The sequence below is a fragment of the Bison bison genome, unplaced genomic scaffold, assembly GCF_000754665.1.
Source record: "Bison bison bison isolate TAMUID 2011002044 unplaced genomic scaffold, Bison_UMD1.0 scf7180017864278, whole genome shotgun sequence".
Taxonomy (NCBI): Eukaryota; Metazoa; Chordata; class Mammalia; order Artiodactyla; family Bovidae; genus Bison; species Bison bison.
Window position 1 is genome coordinate 384,492 of NW_011494850.1, and position 13,154 is coordinate 397,645.

The 13,154-nt window shown below is 40.0% G+C and overlaps 1 protein-coding gene across 1 annotated transcript in view; it reads left to right on the plus strand.

Moving 5' to 3' along the window:
* Positions 1–13,154, plus strand: part of GDA (guanine deaminase) — a 126,674-nt gene that overhangs the window by 886 nt on the left and 112,634 nt on the right. The gene's annotated exons all lie outside the window — the stretch shown is intronic.

Consider the following 13,154-nt stretch of genomic DNA (forward strand, 5'->3'; position numbering starts at 1 on the left):
AGCCTCACCGCCCCCCACCCCCCACCCCCCAGCCATTTGCATCAAAACAAGCAGTTCCATTTTAAGGTTCAAAATGTCTTCTATGAGTGTATCTTTCGCACTTCTATTTCCAAAAATCAGGATTTAAAGACGTAGGTAAATTGAGTGTTCCATACACACCAGTGGTAATTGTATTGGCAGTGGCCTTGCCAGTTTCAGAGGAAGCCATTCCGTTTTTAGGAGAAAAATTAAAGATAGAGATGGGATATTTTTGAGCTTTTCCTCAACTACTGGTTTGGTTAGCAAAAGTACACATATTTGTGACTTGTCAGCTTGAAGATGCTATTCCTGACTAAAGATGCTTCCCAGTCAGTGACACTTTTGAATCATGACTCTTACATTTGGGGATAACTAAATCCTATTTTCTTATGGTGCTTAAAAATCTATATTCTGTGTATATTCAGGGAGCTTGCTGTTGTGTTTCCAAGGTGATGAGACTCTCAGAGCTCCTCCAATTGGGAAGACTCCAGTAAAGCCCATGGCTAATGAATTGTTGCCTTGGGTACTTGACCCTCAAGTTTCAGGGACCCCTTAGGCTTGGGGCAAGTCCCCAGAAACAAAGGAAGAGAGACTGCTAAACTAAGGAAAGATTAGAGATATTTGCTTAATCACAAGAAGCTGTTCAACAATTAGGTTTCTTTGACGATCTACATTTCCATTTCCAAAATTTGAAATGGTAGGATAGCAGGTGAGAGAATTGGCTAGTGGATTGCCTTTAATCAGTGGTAAGGAGGAAGAAAAGGAAGTAATTTATCTAAAAAATTTACCATTCCTGGGGGTTGTACAGAAGAAGAAAAGAGTGTCCTGAACGTGCAATTAGTAGTTGAGTCAGGGAGTCTATTTGTAACTAAGGAGCATACTGAAGTTATAAATTTAGAAAAATGCCATTCCCCCACAAGAAAGAATTAACTAGGAATTGCATACAAACATAAGTTAATCAAGTGGATTAGATTTACAGTATAAAATGCACTAATCGGTGAATTGGTAACTGTTTATCCGTCTCCTCTAGGTGCAAGTAGTTGATTCCTGATTGTAAAGGGTGGACATGTCACATATATTTTAAGACTTGATTCCCTCATTTTGAAAGTGGGACTGCCTGGTCTTTAGAGTTGCTGGGATAAATATATTATTCATTAAAACGTTTTCAAGATTCTTACAGAAAATTATATCCCCACAAAGTAAATAAATATGCAGAATCATCTTGATCTTTGCATTTTTACTGAGCACCCAATGCTGTTTCCAAACCTTGGGATGAATCAGAAACATCTGGGGTGTTTGTTAAAATGCCATTTCCTGGGCATCATCTTCCAGAGAATCTGAATCTGTAGATCTGGAGTAAGTCCTCAGAAGTGACGTTCACAAAAGTCCCAGGAGATTTGGGCACGGGTAGTGGATGGGTTGGGAGAAGGCAATGGCACCCCACTCCAGTACTCTTGCCTGGAAAATCCCATGGACAGAGGAGCCTGGTAGGGCTCCAGTCCATGGGGTCGTGAAGAGTCAGACATGACTGAGTGACTTCACTTTTCACTTTTCACTTTCATGCATTGGAGAAGGATATGGCAACCCACTCCAGTGTTCTTGGCTGGAGAATCCCAGGGCCGGGGGAGCCTGGAGGGCTGCTGTCTATGGGGTCGCACAGAGTCGGACACGACTGAAGCAACTTAGCAGCAGCAGCAGTGGATGGGTTGCATGTTGGGTAACCTCAGTATATAGGTTGCGTGATGGAACTAGTTGTAGGGGGGTCTTGGGTGCTCAGTTCTTCATTTCAAGCCCTGGGCTTGTGTAGCATCTCAGAGGGGACACGATTTCCCCTGTCTTCCTTCTCCCTTCTCCACCTAATCTTTCATTTTATTAACTTCATTTAGGCCCAGAGAATGATAATGACTAGCTACTTTTAATTCATCAATTAAAACTCATTCAAAATTAGGTTAATTTAAAAAAAATTCTCTAGTCAACAATTTAGTATTGGGCATTTTGAATTGAGTTCGTTTTTCTACTTAAGCAGCATGTAGCTTTTTGAAAGAGAAACTCCAGCATGTGTAATTCATTTGCAGATAGGTAATTGTGAGACACTGAGTGCTCACATATTACTAAATTGTTTAATTCTTCCCACTGGGTCAGGTTGACTTTAAAGATAGGTAAAAGATGTCTTGGGTCTTTAAAGCACATTTACCTGAGAGCAAGATCGAGGAAGAAAATTGTTTTGGAGGTAGGGTAGCAGCAGCAAATCCTATGCAGACCAGAGTTCAAGTCGGGTCTCTACCACCTACCTGCTCAAAGCCCATGGGTGAAACATTTAACCTCTCTGAGCCCCAGTTTCTGCATTTGTAGAATGAGATTTACTTCTGCTAAATATTAAATGAGATAATGTATGAAAATGCTTGTCACTTAGTGGATACTCAGCACATACCATGTTCATTTTGTCCTCTTACTTCCCTCTGCACCTAGCAAATCCTTAACCTCTTGCTCACTGTAGCATTTTTGCCTATCTCCACATGATGATATTCATGCAGGTGAACAGGTGGAGAAGGAAGCTTGGCCCAAGGTGAATTGTGTGGGAGGTGGGGGAGGTCACTGGACCTCTGCTTGCAGCGTCACTGCTCATGCCAGTGACCCTCTGGGAAGAACAATTTAAAGAGCATTTGCTGCCAGGTTTCCTAGTACATTACTTTCAGTATCTCTTTTATTCTTCAATGTAATTATTTCCTCTTAAAGTTGGGAAAGTTGAGACTTGAGAAATCATGCATCCAGAGATGGGTTTTGAATTAACATAACCAAAGCCCGTATTCTCTTTACTAGAGTAGCCCACCTCTTTGAGGCACAGTCACTGACCTCAAAGAACATGCACTGTTGGCAAGAAAGCTTAGACTTGTACTTATTGTAAAAGTGGACTGCTTCCTGAGTGAAACAATGGGCTCACTGCTAGAAATACACTGATGAATGAAATATGCAAACTCGACCCTGCCCTTGTATGACTGATCATTTAGTGATTAACAGAATCTGCTATGACCTTCAGAACTTGAGCTAATCTTTAGGTGGGGTAATCTAAGATCATGGCATCTGGTCCCATCACTTCATGGCAAATAGATGGGCAAACAGTGGAAACAGTGGCTCACTTTATTTTTGGGGGCTCCAAAATCACTGCAGATGGTGATTGCAGCCATGAAATTAAAAGATGCTTACTCCTTGGAAGGAAAGTTATGACCAACTTAGCATATTAAAAAGCAGAGATATTACTTTGTCCACAAATGTCTATCTACTCAAGGCTATGGTTTTTCCAGTGGTCATGTATGGATGTGAGAGTTTGACTGTGAAGAAATCTGAGCACCAAAGAAATGATGCTTTTGAACTGTGGTGTTGGAGAAGACTCTTGAGAGTCCCTTGGACTGCAAGGAGATCCAACCAGTCCATCCTAAAGGAGATAAGTCCTGGGTGTTCATTGGAAGGACTGATGCTGAAGCTGAAACTCCAAAATGTTGGCCACCTGATGTGAGGAGCTGACTCATTTGAAAAGACCTTGATGCTAGGAAAGACTGAGGGCAGGAGGAGAAGTGGACAACAGAGGATGAGATGGTTGGATGGCATCACCAACTCAATGGGCATGGGTTTGGGTGGCCTCTGGGAGTTGGTGATGGACAGGGAGGCCTGGTGTGCTGTGGTTCATAGGGTTGCAAAGAGTCGGACATGACTGAGCAACTGAACTGAACTGAAGGTGGGAAGAAGGCTTTGCTGTGTGTGGAGTGACATTTCAGTGATGTTCTGAAGGATAAGTAGATTTGAATAGGTAGGGAAGGCAAAATTGGAGATAAGGAAGAGCCTTTTAGGTAGAGGGACAGCCTGTGCAAAGGCTATTGGGTAGGAAGGAATGAAAGCGTAAAGGTGGTTAGAATCAAAAGTTCTAGGAGAAGGATAACCCAAGATAAGACTGGAGAGGTAAACGGGGCAAAATCTTGGACAGCATAGAAAGTTTGGAGAGGAATTTACCATGGCCAAGTTTTGCATTTTTTAAAGATCATTCTAGCTTTAGGATAAAGACTGCATGGAGAGGAGTTAAGTCCAGGCAAGGAAATTGACAGGATCCTGTTGCAATAGTTTAGGTGAAATAGGATGTGAGTTATAAGAGATGAAATGTAATGTATCAATTAAGAAATGATTTCTCAGTAGCATCTGTATCACTTATTATCTATGTGAATTTGAACAAGTTACTTAACAATTCTATTTCCAAGTCTCCTCATGTATAAAATGATTACTATAATTTGTCTCATAGAGTTGTTAAAAGATTAAATGAATTAATAATTGTAAAGTGTGTAGAATAATGCCTTGCAATGAAGCACATGCCCAGTAAACATAAACAGTTATCAGCAATGGAGATGAAAAGAGGTGGACAGAATTGGTAACTATTTCAGGTCAAATCAACTGAATTTGATAACAGAATTAGGAAGATGTTTGTGAATGTATTAAATTGTATGGTGAGCTACAAATTGGTTGGTGATAGGAAAAACTTGATGAAGGAAGCCTAAATTGAACTGGACATTAAAGAACACATAGGACTTGAACATTCAGAAAAGAGTTAAATAGCCGTGGTTAAGGGAATGAGTCAATGTTCTTTAATTTCCAAAACTACTCAGAGGAGCAAGAGTTGTATTTCACCTGAAACTGCATCATCTTGCTTTGTTAGGAGTTCTCATAGTCTGAATCACAAATCTTAGTAGTTGTGTATCATCTTTTCCTTTTGCTTAGGCTGGTGAAGATCTTCTGATAAGCTAAAGACTTCAGAATATCTCATGATCTTGAAGAGGGAATTTAGGATAAGCTATTTGTTCTGAGGCTGCCAGATCAGAGCTTCACTTTCATTAGAAACGTGTGTCCATGGCCAAATATCACATTTTCTTCTTGTAAATTCCCATTTTCTGGAAGGCAGATTGCTTTGTTCAAAATGCTTATGGCAGACACTGTTGGTTACCCACTCGGTAGTCATAACCCCTTCTTTCTTATTAACACTTTCTGAATTTGATAACCTGTAATACTTGGCTCATAGATATATCATGGTGTAAGCCATCCACAATAATCATAATTCTGCTTGTTGGATACTTATTTCTGTAACTTCCTGGTAGCTAAGGGTGGTCAGTGGTGGCATTCCAGCAAAAGGAAGTCATCTCAGAGGATTCTGGGAAATATTTTTATCCCTAAAAAGTAGACATAGATGTGGAAAGAGAAGTCCTTCCTTTATTAGATGTTTTCACGTGAGGAATGGGGCTGCTGCTGCCACTGCTTGGGTCAATGAGGAAAAAATTAAGAGGTTTCCAGAGGCACCAACCTAGTCCCTCTTTGAACATATAGATGTGAATAACATCACTGAACAGTTAGCTGTCCCTGGAGCTTTCCAAGAAGTCCCTTGACTTCTTCCATGAAATAACAAAATGTCTTCATTGTCTACTTCATTGTCTACTTCTCTGTCAGTTGCAGTTCAAAGCACCTCTAAAAATTACACTGCTTTGTCAAAGAATCACATTATTTTTCAAAGAACTGCTATCTGCTTTGTCCTTTTTTTCATTTCTATCTTCTCCTTATTGGCCAAAAATGTCAGTGTCTCCCCAGGCACCCATATCAGGACTCAGGCCCCCTAACTGGGCCCTGGGATATCTTTGTGTATACCCCTTTCCATTGTCATTGGCCCTGTCCAGGCTTCCATTGTCTTTCCTCAAGTATTATAGGAACCTCCTAACAGTTTTCTCTCCCCCATTCTAATACCTCCTCCTCATTATTGACAGTTTCTTTCTTGAAGGATGGGTAATGTCATGTATCTTCTCTTTGCTGTATCATAGCAACCACCTGTGACTCTCTGGTGCCTCTAAGATCCAAATGCCCCTGGAACACATTTCAGGCATGACATTTGGCCCCAAGCTGCTTTCTTAATACTTCTTCCTGCTCCATCCTTCTTGCTTGCAATTAGGAGTAGGGTTACCATGAGCTCAGAGATTGCTGCTGCTGCTGCTAAGTCACTTCAGTCATGTCCAACTCTGTGTGACCCCATAGATGGCAGCCCTCCAGGCTCCCCCAGCCCTGGGATTCTCCAGGCAAGAACACTGGAGTGGGTTGCCATTTCCTTCTCCAATGCATCAAAGTAAAGTCGCTCAGTCGTGTCCAACTCTTAGCGACCCCATGGACTGCAGCCCCCAGGCTTCTCTGTCCATGGGATTTTCCAGGCAAGAGTACTGGAGTGGGGTGCCATTGCCTTCTCCCAGGGATATCTATGCCAATTTCTCACTGTGTCCCAGCACATCCTATCATTTTACACCTCCACGTTTTTGGTGTGAATCCCTCAGCCTGGAATAGTCCTCCTTTATATAAATCCCTTTTCCACTCTACCTCTATCAAAGTGAAATCTTGTTCTTTCTCCAAGGCCCAGTTCTAATATCCCCTTCTTCCCAAAGGCTTCTTTGACCACCATCCCCCAGTTGAAATAAATTACCTTTTGTTTTTCCATAAAATTTTGCATGTATATTCAAACCAGTGTTTTCCTGGTGGTTAAGTGCATGGCTTCTGGAGTCAGACTATGTGGATTCAAATTTCAGCTCTGCCACTTATTTGGAAAAATTTCCCAACATATTAGAGCCTTGGTACCCTCATTTATAAAATATGGACAACAATAGCACACTGAAGGAGAGGTGAGGCAGATGAGATAGTATGTGTAAAGCATTTGGCACATAGTAATTGCTTAACAAATATTGGGCATTGTTATTATTTTTTCTCACAAAGTGGTTATTTACTTTTGCCTTTAATTATACTTAGCTCTATAGAATATTCTCACTCACTGAATTGATTTAAAATTCTTTGACAAATGGGAGGTGAACTGGGGAGAAGGTAACATTTATTAAGTCATAATTTGTGTCAGACACTCTGTCAGACTCTTTATACAACAGTCCCGAGATGCGACATCATCATCATCTTTGTCATCCCTATCCTACAAATAAGGAAACGGAGGTTCAGAGAGTTAGCTGGTTTGACTGCAGTCACGGCAAGTGAGTGGCAAGGCCAAGATTGACACCCAAGCCTGTCTGATTTCTAACATACTTTCCAGGGGTTCTGGCTGCCTCCTCTCATGAAGAGCGCTGGCACTCCATTATCTTTAAGGCTCCTCAACATTGTCTTACTGTTTGTAACACAATGTAGGCGATCAGAAAAGTGTTTTGAAGGGGATACGTAGTGATGTGATGTAGTGGATTATCGTGTGTGGTAATTTAGAAAAAGACATTTCTGATTCCAGAGAGATTTTTAAATAAAGCACAACTTGATTTACTCTTTGAGGCCTTAAAGCGGTGCTGCTGAATGTGACTGGAATTTGCTGTCCTTCCAGTTGCATAAAGTTGTCTGTTAATTCCTGGAATGTCTTGGCAGTCTGGTTGATTCATTGCTGTGAGGCAGCATAGGTATTGGTGTATCTTACACATGGCTGACTGCTTGTGAGGTTCTGACGGGTACAGAGGTGGTGGACAGAATGTCCTGCAGGCCTATGGTATGCCTATTCACTTAATGGGCATTGATCTGACTTTGTTCAGTTGCTCAGTCGTGTCTGACTCTGCAACCCCATGGACTGCAGCACGCCAGTCTTCCCTGTCCTTCACCATTTCCCAGAGCTTGCTCAAACTCATGCCCATTGAGTCGGTGGTGCTATCCAACCATCTCATCCTCTGTTGTCCTCTTCTCCTCTTGTCTTCAGTCTTTCCCAGCATCAGGGTCTTTTCCAGTGAGTCAGTTCTTTGCAACAGGTGGCCAAAGTGTTGGAGCTTCAGCTTCGGCACCAGTCCTTCCAGTAAATATTCAGGGTTGATTTCCTTTAGGATTGACTGGTTTAATCTCCATGCTGTCCAAGGGACTCTCAGGAGTCTTTTCCAACACCACAGTTCAAAGGCATCAGTTCTTTGGCACTTAGCCTTTTTTATTGTCCAGCTGTCACATCTGTATATGACTACTGGAAAAACCATAGCTTTGACTATACAGACCTTTGTTGGCAAAGTAATGTCTCTGCTTTTTAATATGCTGTCTAAGTTGTCATAGCTTTTCTTCCAAGAAGCAAGTGTCTTAATTTCCTGGCTGCAGCGATTTTGGAGCCCAAGAAAATAAAATCTGTCACTGTTCTTATTATTGATCTGACTATTTAGTATGGATAAAGGTCAGGGTGGACTTCCCTCACTTGCAGGAAGAAAAATCTAATTGGTCATGTGTTTACAATCCCCTTTCTGTAGAAAGGAATTAAGGCAGTTCCAGGGCATGACTTCCTTGATGGCTCAGATGGTAAAGCATCTGTCTACAATGCAGGAGACCCGGGGTTGATCCCTAGGTCAGGAAGATCCTCTGGAGAAGGAAATGGCAATCCACTCCAGTACTATTGCCTGGAAAATTCCATGGACAGAGGAGCCTGGTAGGCTACAGTCCATGGGGTCACAAAGAGGACACGACTGAGCGACTTCACTTACTTATTTACTTAGAAGAGGGTGTAGGCAAGTGGTGATGCTTTTATACATGTAACAGAGAAGAAAAAGTTAGTTGTTGACATAAAACAAAACTATAAATTAAGGTGCATTGTGAAACGACTTACATTCTTACTGGTTTCTAACTGTCTTAGGCACCAGCTGTTGAAAGGATATGTTGCCTAATTGGCAATTGCTGAAAGCAGTTGCACAAGGGAAACACAGCTATTCTTTTTTTTAAAAAACTTTTTATTTTGTATTGGGATATAGATGATTCACAATGTTATGATAGTTTCAGGTGAATAGAGAAGGGACTCAGCCATACATGTACATGTTTCCATTCTTCCCCAAACTCCTCTCCCATCCAGGTTGCCACATAGAAACACATCAATTCTTAATCACAGTTTCAGTTTTAGTGCTTGTGATTTGTCTGTTCATATTTTCTGTTTCTTCCTGGTTCAGTCTTGGGTGACTGTACCTTTCTAAGAATTTGTCCGTTTCTTCTGGGTTGTCCATTTTATTGACATACAGTTGTTCATAGTAGTCTCTTATGATTCTTGGTATGCCTATGGAGTCAGTTGTAAATTTCTTTTTTTTTTCATTTCTAATTCTCACTGCTGATTTGATTCTTCTCCCTTTTTTTTTCTTGCTAAATCTGACTAAAGGTTTCTCAATCTTTTTATCTTTTCAAAGAACCAGCTTCTAGTTTCATTGGTCTTTGCAATTGTTTTGTCTCTATTTCATTTATTTCTGCTCTGATCTTTATGATTCCCTTCCCTCTACTAATTTTAGCTTTTGTTTGTTGTTCTTTCTCTAGTTGTTTTAGGGGTAAGGTTAGGTTGTTTATTTGAGACTTTTCTTGTTTCATGAGGTAAGATTGTATTGCTATGAACTTCATTCTTAGAACTGCTTTTGCTGCATCCAATAAGTTTTGGATCTTGATGCTTTCATTTGTTACTAGGTGTTTCTTTTTTTCTTTTTCCTTCTTTGATTTCTTCAGTGATCCAATAGTTGTTTACCAGCATATTGTTTAGCCACCACATGTTTGTGAGAAACACACCTATTCTTGATGCTGGTTCAGATGGGAATTTCTCCTAGGCGGACACTGTGTCTTATAGTTAAAGTCTTAACAACTTGCCTGTGCAAGGTAGCATTTTGTAGAATTGCCTCTCTTGAGCTGCAGACGTGACAGGAAGAAGAGGGTTCATAAAACCGTTCTGTAGGGCTAAAGCTGTGGGGAAGGGGCTGTGGGAGGTGTTCCAGGTACCTAGGTCTTGGCTGATCTGAAATTGTCCTAGAGATAGGCTTCAGGCTGTCAGAGGGATGGGCAGGACCACAAGTCTCCCAGGCACTCCTCTTAAAGGTGGTCCTTTTTATGGAGTTATGATGAACACCAAGAGGGAGGAACCTAGTATTAATAGTTATTGGCATAAGCCTGGAGTGAAGCTGGTTTTCTGTGGCCAGTAAAATGTAGAACCACCTGCCTTTACTGATAATCCAGTTTTGTGGATGTTGAGGAGGCTAAAAGAGTCTGTTCAATAATTTTATTTTTTTTCTTTTAATTTTATTTTATTTTTAAACTTTACAAATTGTATTAGTTTTGCCAAATATCAAAATGAATCCGCCACAGGTATACATGTGTTCCCCATCCTGAACCCTCCTCCCTCCTCCCTCCCCATACCATCCCTCTGGGTCATCCCAGTGCACCAGCCCCAAGCATCCAGTATCGTGCATCGAACCTGGACTGGTAACTCGTTTCATACATGATATTATACATGTTTCAATCCCATTCTCCCAAATCTTCTTACCCTCTCCCTCTGCAACAGAGTCCATAAGACTGTTCTATACATCAGTGTCTCTTTTGCTGTCTCGTACACAGGGTTATTGTTAGCATCTTTCTAAATTCCATATATATGCGTTAGTATACTGTATTGGTGTTTTTCTTTCTGGCTTACTTCACTCTGTATAATAGGCTTCAGTTTCATCCACCTCATTAGAACTAATGGAGTATTACTCAGCCATTAAAAAGAATACATTTGTTCAATAATTTTAAATTCATTTTTATTGGTGAGAAATACTCTTCCTAGAAGGCATGCCAGTTTTGAGCCTGCTTATCTTCCATTTCACTTGGGTGCAAGCTCATTGTCTAAGGCTCACCTCAAGTACCATCTCCAAAATCTTTTTACTACTTCCCTACCCTCAAAGTGTTCTCTCTGTTTTATAACCATCTCTTTTTAAAAAGTTAATTTTTTATTGAGGTATATTTGCTTTAAAATGTTGTGTTGTTTTCTTCTATACAGCAAAGTAAATCAGCTATATGTTTACATATATCCCCTCTTTTTTTGAATTTTCTTCCCATTTAGGTCACCACAGAGCTTTGAGAAGAGTTCTCTAGGCTATACAGTATGTTCTCATTAGTTATCTATTTTGCAAATAGTATCAATAGTGTATAAGTATCGTCTCAATCTCCCAGTTAATCCCACTCCTTTCCCCCCTAGTTATCCATACATTTGCTTTCTATGTCTGTGTCTCTATTTCTGCTTTTCAAATAAGGTCATCTATACCATTGTTCTAGGTACCACATATACGTATTAATATACAATATTTGCTTTTCTCTTTCTGACGTAGTTCACTCTTTCTGACAGTCTCGAGGTCCAACCACATCTCTAAATGACAAGTTTCACTCCTTATAATGTCTGAGTAATATTCCATTGTGTATATGTACCACATCTTCTTTATCTACTCCTCTGATGATGGGCATTCAGGTTGTTCCATGTCCTGGCTACTGTTAATAGTGCCGCAGTGAATGTTGATGTGCATGTATCTTTTCAAGTTATGGTTTTCTCTGGGTATATGCCCATGAGTGGGATTGCTGGGTCATGATAGTTCTTTTTTAGTTTTCTAGGGAACTGCCATACTGTTCTCCATAGTGGCTATATAAATTTACATTCCGACCAGTAGTATAAGAGGGTTTCCTTTTCTCCACACCTTCTCCAGCATTTATTGTTAGTGGATTTTTTGCTGATGGCCATTCTAACTGGTGTGAGTGATACCTCATTGTAGTTTTGATTTGTGTTTCTCTTAATAATCAGTGATGTTTGTGCATCTTAAATAGTCATTTGTCCAAAGAAGACATACAGGTGGCCAGCAAACTTATGAAAAGATGCACAACATCACTAATTATTAATCGTCTCTTTTATTGACTTTTCTTCTTACACAGTATGTATCTACACTTGCTGACCATGTACCTTATTTGTGTATATTTTCACTCAAATTGATTTTAAGTCTAGTCACATGGTGAAAGAAAGTAGAAGAAACCTACTACTTATCAAGCACAGGATTTTGCAAATAATTTAGGTGCTTAATAGATATTTAATAAATCAGTGGATTCTCTGAAGCATTATAAAAAACTATTGTACAAGTTGTTTCAATCTTTATTGAGAATATTTCTAAACTATATTTGTGTGTACTTTAGAAAGTACAATATTTCATATAATTTAATCTCGTCTGTAGTGACTTTTGTTACACAAAATGTAAATATTCAGAAGTTAATTCTGTTGATTAAATTTATTCCGGTTTGAGAATGATATAACTTTTAAGAGGTTTTTCTTTTTTATCAAAACACAGGAATTGGAGATTACTCCTTTTTGTACTCTAGTACTTACAAATATTTTTACACATTTAATCATTCATTCTACAATATTGAATACCTATTATATGCTGTGAAAAGAAGGGAGGTGAAAAGCAAAGGGGAAAAGGAAAGATATATCTATTTGAATGCAGAGTTCCAAAGAATAGCAAGGAGAGATAAGAAAGCCTTCCTCAGAGATCAGTGCAAAAAAATAGAGGAAAACAATAGAATGGGAAAGCCTAGAGATCTCTTCAAGAAAATTAGAGACACCAAGGGAACATTTCATGCAAAGATGGGCTCAATAAAGGACAGAAATGGTATGGACCTAACAGAAGCAGAAGGTATTAAGAAGAGGTGGCAAGAATACACAGAACTATACAAAAAAGATCTTCATGACCCAGATAATCATGATAGTGTGATCACTCACCTAGAGCTAGACATCCTGGAATGTGAAGTCAAGTGGGCCTTAGTAAGCATCACACGAAGAAAGCTAGTGGAGGTGATGGAATTTCAGTTGAGCTATTTTAAATCCTAAAAGATGATGCTGTGAAAGTGCTGCACTCAATATGCCAGCAAATTTGGAAAACTCAGCAGTGGCCAGAGGACTGGAAAAGGTCAGTTTTCATTCTAATCCCAAAGAAAGGCAATGCCAAAGAATGCTCAAACTACCACACAATTGCACTTATCTTACATGCTAGTAAAGTAATGCTCAAAATTCTCCAAGCCAGGCTTCAGCAATACATGAACCGTGAACCTCCTGATGTTCAAGCTGGTTTTAGAAAAGGCAGAGGAACCAGAGATCAAATTGCCAACATCCTCTGGATCATGGAAAAAGCAACAGAGTTCCAGAAAAACCTCTACTTCTGCTTTATTGACTATGCCAAAGCCTTTGATTGTGTGGATCACAATAAACTGTGAAAAATCCTGAAAGTGATAGGAATACCAGACCACCTGACCTACCTCTTGAGAAACCTGTATGTAGGTCAGGAAGCAACAGTTAGAACTGGACATGG